The sequence below is a fragment of the Hemiscyllium ocellatum genome, chromosome 30, assembly GCF_020745735.1.
Source record: "Hemiscyllium ocellatum isolate sHemOce1 chromosome 30, sHemOce1.pat.X.cur, whole genome shotgun sequence".
Lineage (NCBI taxonomy): Eukaryota > Metazoa > Chordata > Chondrichthyes > Orectolobiformes > Hemiscylliidae > Hemiscyllium > Hemiscyllium ocellatum.
In genome coordinates, this window is record NC_083430.1 from 2,280,774 (window position 1) to 2,291,238 (window position 10,465).

Genomic DNA, 10,465 nt, shown 5'->3' on the forward strand with positions numbered 1-10,465 from the left:
CTATCTCTATCATGAATCAACTTTAATGACTTGGCCTTCACAGCCCTCTACAGCAATGAATTCCACAGAATCACTGCAGGCAGAAGAAATTCCTCCTTATTTCAGTTCTAAAGGGCCATCCCTTCACTCTGAAGCTTTGCTGTCAGGTTGTAGTCTCTCCTATCCAGGTCCACCTCCTCTCTATCCAGGTCTCTCTGTGTTCTGTAAGTTTCAATCACATAGAGTCAGACAGCACAGAAACAGACCCCTGGGTCCAACCGGTCCTTGCTAACGATGTTCCAAAACAAAGGTAGTCCCACCCACTTGTACTTGGCCCACATCTCTCCAAATGTTTCTTATTACATACTTATCAAAATGTCTTTTAAATATTGTAACTGTATCTGCATCTCCCACTTCTACTGGAAGTTTGTTCCACACATCACTCTCTGTGTAAAAACTCAGTTGCCCCCATGTCTTTTTTAAATCTCTCTCCTTGTACCATAAATATAGCCCCTAGTCTTGAAATCCCCCATCCTAGGGCAAAAGACACCTGCCATTCACCTTATCTATATTCTTAAGGGCAGGATTTGAACAATTTGTACCTAAGATGGTGCTATAAGTGAGGACTTGTAAACTTTTCACCATTCATGTGAGTTCATGTGACAATAAATTAATTCATTTGATTAAAAGCATGCCCCTGATCTTGAAATTCCCACTCTAGGGAAAAGATACCTGCAATTTCCCCCTATCAATTACTCAGGATTTTAGAAACCTTTGTACGGTCAACTCAACCTCCTTTGCTCCTGTGGAAGGAATCTCAGCCTTATCTAGCCTCCCCTTGGAACTCAATTCCTCCATTCACAGCAACAGCTTGGTAAATCTCTTCTGAACTATCTCCAACTTAATAATATCCTTCCTATAACAGGGCAACCTGAACAGTATTCCAGAAGAGGCCTCACCAACATTTCCCGAACCCAGTGGTTAGCACTGCTGCCTCACAGCGCCGGAGACCCGGGTTCAATTCCCGACTCAGGCGACAAACTGTGTGGAGTTTGCACGTTCTCCCCGTGTCTGCGTGGGTTTCCTCCGGGTGCTCCGGTTTCCTCCCACAATCCAAAGATGTGCAGGTCAGGTGAATTGGCCATGCTAAATTGCCCATAGTGTTAGGTAAGGGGTAAATGTAGGGGTATGGGTGGGTTGTGCTTCGGCGGGTCGGTGTGGACTTGTTGGGCCGAAGGGCCTGTTTCCACACTGTAAGTAATCTAATCTAATCTATTTTCCTACAGTTATCCCTGATTAATGCACCTAACCTACACACATCCCTGAACACTATGGGCAATTTAGCATGGCCGGTTTACCTAACCTGCACATCTTTGGATTATGGGAGGAAGGCAGAGCATACGGAGGAAACCCATGCAGGTGTGGAGAGAATGTGCAAACTCCACACAGTCAAGCGCCAGAGGCTGGAATGGAACTTGGGTCCCTGGGGCTGTGAGGCAGCAGTGCTAACCCCTGAATCACCCTGCCACACATGGAGACTAGAGTGTCTATGACCAGACTGTTTGACAGGTTCCTTCCCTGAAGGACATTAATGAACCAGTTGGGTTTTTATGACAATTGGTAGCTTTCACAATCCCCTTTTCTGAGTGGTCTGCCCCACAAACTATCAGATCGTTTCAGCTCAATTTCACAAGCTATTCTGACACTGGGAAAATATTATTAAATATTATTTAATTTTGACTAATAAAAGCATCTAGAAATAAATAATAAAGCGGAGTCATCATGGTTTTGTGAAGGGGAAATAATAGCTGCAAAGTTTATTAGAATATTTTTGAGGTAACTAGTAAGATAGATAAGGGGGAAACCAGCAGAAGTACATTTGAATTTCCAGAAAGCATTCAGTATGGTATTGTGTATGAGACTACTTGCTATATGATAAGAATCCATGAACCCACAATGTGCTTTCATTGAGATTTGGCTAATGAAGTCAAGGCAATGAGTTGAGATAAAGAGGGCATTTTTATGGTGGCAAATTATCAGTTGTGGAATCCCATAGGACCGCAAGTATTTGTAATACGTACAAATGACTTCAACGACAGAAGTGAACATACAGTTGATAAGTCTGAAGATGACAAAATAGTTGGGGAGGCAAGTAGTGAGGATGACATCATGATCTTACAAGGTTAAAAATCACACAACACCAAGTTATAGTCCAACAGGCTTAATTGGAAGCACACTAGATTTCAGAGCGAAGCTCCTTCATCAGGTGATAGTGGAGGGCTTAATCCTGACACACAGAATTCTGTGTTAGGATTGAGCCCTCCACTACCACCTGATGAAGGAGCGTCGCTCCGAAAGCTAGTGTGCTTCCAATTAAACCTGTTGGACTATAACTTGGTGTTGTGTGATTTTTAACTTTGTACACCCCAGTCCAACAGTGGCATCTCCAAATCATGCTACTACAAAGGATAGAGACAGCTCAAGCGAGTGGACAAAAACTCAACAGATGAAATACTATAAGGGAAAAATTGAGGTCTGTGCACTTTAGCAGGAAGACTAGGAGAGGTGATTATTTCACTGAGGAAAAACACTGCAGAAAGCTGCAGCACAGAGAGAATTGTGGGTCCTTGTGTTTGAAAGGTAAAAAGCCAGCACTTGAATTCAGCGGGTAATCAGAAAAGTGAATGGTTTTTGCCCTTTAAACATAGGGATGTCTTGCTAAGACTATATGACACTAGTCAGATCTTACCTGAAATGCTGTGAACAGTTTTATAGATATGATTTATTATCACAACAAACTAAGTACAGTGAAAAACTTTGCGAGCAGTACAGGCAGATCACAGCAAGCAAAGATGTACAGATCATAGGATGAGGATTGGTCAGAGTAAGGCATACAGGTTACACTGCACAGAACATACACTAGGCAGGATGAACATTAACAAGATCAGCATTATTTGAAGTTCGAGAGTCCATTCATCAGTCTAATAATGGCAGGGAAGAAGCTGTTCCTAAACCTACTGGTATGTGTTCAAACTTCTGAATCTTCTGTCTGATGGAAGAGGTTGTAGGGGAGCATTACCAGGGTTGAATGGGTCTTTGATAATGTTGGCATCCTTTCTGCGGCAGTGAACTGTGTAAATGGCATTCATGGATGGGAAATTAGCTTCTTTGATGGTCTGCACTGTGCACAGTAGTTTCTTATGGTCCTGGGCATCTGTAAAAGTTGGTGAGGGTGCTTATGGAAATGCCAAATTTCCTGAGCCGCCTGAGGAGGAAGCGGTTATGTTGTACCTTCTTAACCATAAGATGTACTTCTTTTTGGAAAGGTAGTCCATGTAATGTTCAGCAGATTGATCCCTGGCATGGGAACATTTTCTCAGGAGATGAAAGGAAACCATAGATTCAGAGAGATTGATTTTCCATGTTTAAGGGTCTAGGAGCAGAGGACATAATCTCAGAGTCAGGAGTCACGTGTAAGACCGAGGAGGAATTCTTTCTCAGTGGATGCTACATTTGTGGAATTTTTTTACTGCAGAAAGCTGTAGAGGTGGCTGTTCAGTGTATCCAAGGTTGAGATAAACAGATTTTTAATCAGTATGGGAATTAAGGGTTAGGGGTTAAGGCAGGAAAGTGAAACTAAGGATTATCAGATCAGACTTGATGGATTGAATTGTCTACTTCTTCTCCTATGTCTTATGGTCTTATCTTTTTGTTCTTCAATGTTTTTCCACATTCCCCATTTTTGATGTTCAACTAATTTCAGAGTATTACAAGATTTGCAGTGAGGAGTCTTGGAACCAAACATCACTTCAGAATCTGACAGAATCGTCCAGCGTAATGTTGCCTGAATATCATTGGATTTTGAACATGAAAGGAAAAAGCACCATTCACAATGTGGAGAAATGGTACACGTGTTGTGCGTGTGGCAAATCATTTGCCCTGTCAGAACATAAGTACAGTCCCACTGGGGAGAGGCCATTTAGCTGTTCCAGGTGTGAGAAAGAATTCACTCAGTTATCCAGCATGCTGAAACCCCAGCAAGTATATACAGAGGAGAGACTGGGTTTAAATGCCCAGCTTGAGGGAAGTGCTATGAAAGATCTGGGGACCTGATGTTCCATCAATGTGTTCATAGTGGTGAGGAACCATTCGGGTGCTCTCACTGTGGGGCATGGTTCAGATGGTCATCCCAACTCACCGTGACACTGAGAAGAGGCTGTTTACCTGGACTGAGTGTGGGATGAATTCAGCTTGCTGAAACACCAGCGAGTTCATGAGCAATGACAGTGTCTGTTTTTCTGCTGTGAACATATCCCTGCTTCAGAGAGATTTTTAAATCTCTAACACATGTTAGGGCTGTTTGAAGTGAATTGGATTTTGCTGTTAATCACATCCAGGGCACAACCATGTTCATTGGGATCTTTTTCTGTTGATCTGTATAAATTCCAGATGTTAATAAAGAGATAAAAAGTACAATTATATCAAGTCTGTGGTAAACACACAGACTGCTGAGGCTTCCTAATATAGAGTCATAGAGAAGTACAGCACGGAAACAGACCCTTCAGTCCAACTCATCCATGCCAACCAGATATCCCAACCCAATCTAGTCCCATCTGCCAGCACCTGGCCCATATCCCTCCAAACCCTTCCTATTCAAATATCCATCCAGATGCCTTTTAAATGTTGTAATTGTACTAGCCTCCACCACTTTCTCTGGCAGCTCATTCCATATACGTACTACCCTCTGTGTGAAACAGTTGCTCCTTAGGTCTCTTTTATATCTTCCCCCTCTCACCCTCAACCTATGCCCTCTAGTTCTGGACTCCTCCACCCGAGGGAAAAGACTTTGTCTATTTATCCTATGATTTTATAAACCTTGATAAGGTCACCCCTCAGCCTCCGATGCTCCAGGGAAAATTGGCCTATTCAATCTCTCCCAATAGCTCAAATCTTCCAACCCAGTCAACATCCTTGTAAATCTTTTCTGAACGCTTTCAAGTTTCACAACATCTTTCTGATAGGAAGGAGACCAGAATTGCATGCAAAATTCCAACAGTGGTCTAACCAATGTCCTGTACAGCCGCAACGTGACTTCCCACCTCCTGTACTAAATACTCTGACCAATAAAGGAAAGCATAACAAATGCCTTCTTCACTATCCTATCTACCTGCGACTCCACTTTCAAGGAGCTATGAACCTGCACTCCAAAGTCTCTTTGCTCAGCAACATTCCCCAGGATCTTACCATTAAGATCCTGGGTCCTGCTAAGATTTGCTTTCCCAAAATGCAGCGCCTCACATCTTCCTAAATTAAACTCCATCTGCCACTTCTCAGTCCATTGGCCCCTCAGATCAAGATCCAGTTGTAATCTCAGGTAACCCTCTTCACTGTCCACTACACCTCCAATTTTGGTGTCATCTGCAGAATTACTTATTTTACCTCTTATGCTCACATCCAAATCATTTATATAAATGATGAAAAGCAGTGGACCCAGCATTGATCCTTGTGGCAATCCACTGGTCACAGGCCTCCAGTTTGAAATACAACCCTCCACCGCCAGTTCTGTATCCAAATGGCTAGTTTTCCCTGTATACCATGAGATCTAATATTGCTAACCAGTCTCCCATGGGGAACCTTGTCAAACACCTTACACGAAGATCACATCTACTGCTCTGCCCTCATTAATGCTCTTTATTACTTCTTCAAAAAATTCAATCAAGTTTGTGAGACATGATTTCTCACACATAAAGCCATGTTGACTATCCCTAATCGTTTCTTGCCTTTCCAAATACATGTACATCCTGTCCCTCAGGACTCCCTCCAACAACTTGTTCAGCCTCACTGGTCTACAGTTCCCCGGCTTGTCCTTAACGTCTTTCTTAAATAGTGGCATCACGTTAGCCAGTCTTTCGGTACCTCACCTGTGACTATCAATGAAACAAATATGTAAACAAACAAACAAGCGGCCCAGCACTCACTTCCATAGCTTCTCACAGAGTTCTCAGGTACACCTGATCAGGTTCTGGGGATTTATCCACTTTTATGCATTTCAAGACATCCAGCACTTCCTCCTCTGTAATATGGACATTTTTCAAGATCTATTTCCCCACATTCTATATCTTCCATGTCCTTTTCCGTTGTAAATACTGATACAAAGTACTCACTTGGTATCTCCCCCATCTCCTGCGGCTCCACACAAAGGCCGCCTTGCATATCTTTGAGGGGCCCTATTCTCTTCGAGGAGAAAGTGAGGACTGCAGATGCTGGAGATCAGAGCTGAAAATGTGTTGCTGGAAAAGCGCAGCAGGTCAGGCAGCATCCAAGGAACGGGATTCGACGTTTCGGGCATAAGCCCTTCTTCCTGAAGAAGGGCTTATGCCAGAAACGTCAAATCTCCTGTTCCTTGGATGCTGCCTGACCTGCTGCGCTTTTCCAGCAACACATTTTCGGGCCCTATTCTCTCCTTAGTTACACTTTGGTCTTTAATGTACTTGTAAAAACCTTTTGGATTCTCCTTAACTCTATTTGCCAAATATATCTCATGTCTCCTTTTTGCCCTCCTGATTTCTCCCTTAGGTATACTGCCTTTACACTCTAAGGATTCACTCGATCTATCCAGTCTATATCTGACACATGCTTCCTTCGTTTTCTTAACCAAACCCTCAATTTCTTTAGTTATCCAGCATTCCCTATACCTACCAGCTTTTCTTTTCACCTAACTTGAATATACTTTCTTTGGACTCTCATTATCTCATTTCTGAAGGCTTCCCATTTTCCAGCCGCCCCTTTACCTGCGAACATCTGCCCCCCATCAGCTTTTGAAAGCTCTTGCCTAATACCGTCAAAATTGGCCTTCCTCCAATTTAGAACTTCAACTTTTAGATCTGGTCTATCATTTTCCATCACTATTTTAAAACTAATAGAATTTAGTCACTGGCCTCAAAGTGCTCCACCACTGACTCCTCAGTCACCTGCCCTGCCTTATTTCCCAAGAGTAGGTCAAATTTTGCACCTTCTCCAGTAGGTACATCCACAGACTGAATCAGAAAATTTTCTTGTACACACTTAAATTCCTCTCCATCTAAATCCTTAACACTATGGCAATCCCAGTCTATGTTTGGAAAGTTAAAATCAACTGCCATAACCACACTATTATTCTTATAGATAACTGATGTCTCCTTACAAATTTGTTTCTGAATTTCCTTCTGATTGTTAGGGGGTCTATAATACAATCCCAATAAGGTGATCATCCCTTTCTTATTTCTCAGTTCCACCCAAGTAACTCCCCTGAATGTATTTCCGGGAATATCCTCCCTCAATACAACAGTAATGCTATCTCTTATCAAAAGTGCCACTCCCCCTCCTCTCTTGCCTCCCTTTCTGTCCTTCCTATAGCATTTGTATTCTGGAACATTAAGCTGCCTGTCCTGTTTATCCCTGAGCCATATTTCTGTAATTGTTACGATATTCCACCTCATGTTCCAAACCATGCCCTGAGTTCACCTGCCTTCCCTGTTAGGCCTCTTGCATTGAAGTAAATGCAGTTTAATTTATCAGTCCTACCTTGTTCTCTGCTTTGTCTCTGACCGTTTGACTCGCATTTGTTCTCAGATTGATCTCTTTCCTCACTATAACCCCCCACCTTACTAGTTTAAATTCTCCTGAGTATTCCTGATGAAGGGCTTTTGCCTGAAACGTCAATTTTACTGCTCCTCGGATGCTGCCTTAACTGCTGTGCTTTTCCAGCACCACTAATCCAAAATCTGGTTTCTAGCATCTGCAGTCATTGTTTTTATCTATCCTCCTGAGTAGCTCTGGCAAATCTCCCTGCCAGTATATTAGACCCCTTTGAATTTAGGTGCAATCTGTCCTTCTTGTAAAGGTCACTTCTACCCCAAAGAGCTTCCAATGATCCAAAAATGTGCATCCTTCTCCCATACACCAGCTCCTCAGCCATGATCTGCTCTATCCTCCTATTCCTGCCCTCACTAGCTCGTAGCACCGGGAGTAATCAGATATATCCTCACCACGTTCTTTTGAAGTTCTTTCTATCACCTCCATCTTGTGAGAAGGTCATGAATCTTTGTCATTCAGATTAAGACAATCCAATCAGCTGCCTTCTCCATGTTCCACCGTTCCCTGAAACTATCTCTGAAGTTCCATTTTGTTTGAACCCTGAACTCTCATCTTTCTCCAGGCCCTTATGTCCATGAGACTCAGGTCCTAGTCCTGGACCCTCTTTCCACTAATTCACTGAGCATCTAACCTCTTCCTCTTTTTGTGAGTGGCTCTTAGAAGAGTTGTTTTCTTTTGAAAGTGGTTTTAATAAGTTTTCGTGTATAATCCCAATGGGGAAAGGGGACAGGCAACCAGACTTGACCATAAGTGGGTTGATGATACTCATCGCCTTGGAATAAATGCCTATTTGCTGATATTGTTAATGGTTCTCGCTTTCATCTATTACAGTAACTCACTTGAAATCCTTCTTTTGAAAACCAACCTTGAATTCATTTCCAAACTCCCTTTCCCTCCAAATACCAGGAACTTGGTGTCCCCAAAGGATCTATCCCTGGCCCTCTGTATTCTCATCTTTGTGACATCATCCAAAACCATTCTGTTAGTTTTCACACATTCACTGAACCCCATCATAAACCCCATCCCCACCTCTCCATTCCTCCACTGTGGCTAATTTATCTGATTCTGTCTTCCACATTTCTGCATATGCGGAAATTTACTCCAAGTTAAAACTATTGGAAATGATTGCCTAATTTTCTTTCTCAACTATGTGTTCATCACTCTGCAGGAGAGCTCAGGACGAAGCACACTGTTCCCAATCTGGATCTTTGTGTTTTACCACACATTGAGTTCCTGACCACGTTTACACATCATCCTAAACATCAGAAAGCTCAAGCCCCAGCGGAGTGTTTTCTCCTTGATTTCCATTGGCTCCTTTGTCTTTGCAATAGTTCCTTGATGTCTAACCAATCACATGCTGCCTAGATGTCAAGGGCAGTTATGGAAAATAAAGTGCATGAAAGCATGGGAAGGGTTAAAGCATGAAGACCACTGGCGATCTGTTACAAGGCACCTGTGGAATGCTAACTAGTCAAAAGGTCACTGTGGCAGGATGAGATAAGAATAGTGGAATGCTCCTACACCAATTAGCAGAGTCAGGTTGAGGCTGAAAGGTCACTATGGCTGGATAAGGTAACAACAATTTGTAAAGTCCGCCTCATCTGCTAAATATCATATGCAGGTTGGGACAGGTCATGACAATAAATATTTAGGACATGACATTAAATATCTAATTAATAGCAGAGCCAACCTGCTTGAGACCCTTGTGACAGAACATGCCATTAGATATTTAATTAATAGTTAATAGAGTCAGCTTGGGACAGGAGTCCATTGTTGTAGATGGGAAGTAAAATATCTAATCGTGACATTAGAATAATATTGAGTAGGGTCTGGGATGGAAGACCATTGTTGCAGTGGTAGTAGTAAAATATCTAATTGTGACATTAGAATAATATTAAGTAGAATGTAGGAAAAAAACTATTGTGGCAGAAGTAGAGCGATAATTGGAACTAACATGGTTTATTGTAAATCTAGAATGAGCTAATTCTGACTAACACAGTTGGGCAAGCTGATAAGCTAACAAAAACATGATAACAGAAAGCAATAAAGAGCCATGGACCCTGAGGTTCGGGGCATTCAAGAATTCGCTTTCTGAGTGTCACGGTTTTTTGGTTGTAAACAAAAGACTTACTTCTTGAAGAACTCTCGCGTCTCCTGGTGATTCTCTACATTTTCTCCACGACAAATTTGGCGCTGCGAACAGGGTAGTGCAGAGACCTACCTGGAAAGAGGACGGCAATAGCAGGATGCTTTTCGGTCTGCCAGGGGCACTCCCGAGACTGACAGAATAAGGGTACCCAACAAAAAGAGGTGAGCATTTTTGCTGTGAATTCGGACTATATGCTGTTGGCTTGGGATGGTCCTTGGGAACTTGGTGTTGCAGGAAACTGCCAAAGGTTCTCTCCGATCCAAGATCCAAAAGGCGAGGGGTAAATTGCAGCTGAAGGAGATGTGGAGAATTGGTCAAGAAAATTGTGCACTGGAGTAAAGGGTGCGTAAGAATAGAACGATGCAATTGCCTGAGTGAAAATTCCACATGGCGTTAATAAAAGTCAATGTGGTGATAGTTAAGACTCCACATGGTGAATGTAAAACCCTATAGATACTACCTCGTGGGAAACAAGAGCCTGAACAGATAGGGCAAAATAAGTAAGGGGGAATTGTTTTACGAAAAGCGCTAATAGACCTGTCTAGAAAGCCAACAGATTGGTAGTTGATGATCAAAAGTAAAATAGTAGAGAATAGTGATAGTCTTACAAGACTGTTGAATGTTCAAGACAAGGCCTAATGATAATTAGACTGTACTTTTAGAAATGAATGCAGGGTGTGTTTAGACAAGGCTTTGAGAGAG

General features: G+C 42.4%; 1 protein-coding gene across 1 annotated transcript in view; it reads left to right on the top strand.

The window, feature by feature from the left end:
- Nucleotides 1-3,951, top strand: part of LOC132829993 (zinc finger protein 501-like) — a 51,382-nt gene extending 47,431 nt beyond the window's left edge. Inside the window, exon 5 of the transcript XR_009646298.1 lies at nucleotides 3,743-3,951. The gene's annotated coding sequence lies outside the window, so the exon portion shown is untranslated. The remainder of the gene's footprint in view (nucleotides 1-3,742) is intronic.
- The last annotated feature ends 6,514 nt before the right edge of the window (nucleotides 3,952-10,465 follow it).